The sequence below is a fragment of the Morone saxatilis genome, unplaced genomic scaffold (assembly GCF_004916995.1).
Source record: "Morone saxatilis isolate NCDOM2014 unplaced genomic scaffold, NCSU_SB_2.0 Contig17, whole genome shotgun sequence".
Taxonomy (NCBI): Eukaryota; Metazoa; Chordata; class Actinopteri; family Moronidae; genus Morone; species Morone saxatilis.
This window is the reverse complement of record NW_023339729.1, coordinates 11,444,961-11,445,772: the sequence shown is the minus strand read 5'-3', so window position 1 is coordinate 11,445,772 and position 812 is coordinate 11,444,961. Positions and strand designations below refer to the sequence as shown.

The window sequence follows — 812 nt, the reverse complement described above, 5'->3', positions numbered from 1 at the left end:
CTATTTACTGCATCAGAATATATAAACTCATGTTGTGATTTTACTGAATGAATCTGAATCTGCAGTAGAGTCCAGTTACTACAGCTGATACATAAATGGACTATACAACTATAAAACTATAAATTGTAGTGCTTGGGTAAATATTAATTACCACCAATCTTTAATCTTTTTGGAGGATTAGTTAGTCTACAAACCACTTTTGGGCAGATATTCCCATATGTTGTTTCAATCCACAAACTGTTGTTTACAGCTCTGTTACATCATGTTTACAGTGTATATAATCTGCTATACAGAGGCCTACATAACTCAGTAAACATGGACTGCAGCACTTGCCTGTGTAGTTAGCATGTAGGACACAACCGGTTGGTTTCTTTATGGTTGGCTTACATGTTGTACGGTTGACAATATGGTTTACATTGCACACGCAACTTCAGTCTGTGCAAGTCACTGTGGAAGTGCTGCGCTCATTTAAACCAGCTAACTAAATCATGAAGAGGATTTTTACATTAAAGGACCCTTCACTCATTTAGTATTGCCCTTTATAAAGTTGGGAGCCTCACAACAGTCAAACACACAGGAGACAGACAGATATTTTGTGTTTTAGTCACCTCCCAAAAAAGTTGAATCCTATATTTCCTACAATGAATTCTGTATTTTTTTCATTAAAAATAAATATCTAAACAGAGGATAATAAAACAATACACTCAGTTACACGTTTTAAAGTATTATTAATAATGTGAGACTTAATTGTAAAAAAAATGCTTTGTTTAATAATTAAACCTATGTATCTGAATATATTCAATTCAATTCAA

At 33.3% G+C, this 812-nt stretch overlaps 1 protein-coding gene across 1 annotated transcript in view; it reads left to right on the top strand.

Annotated features, from left to right (window-relative positions):
* The window catches only part of LOC118327246, a 5,084-nt gene that overhangs the window by 529 nt on the left and 3,743 nt on the right, over positions 1-812 (top strand). The gene's annotated exons all lie outside the window — the stretch shown is intronic.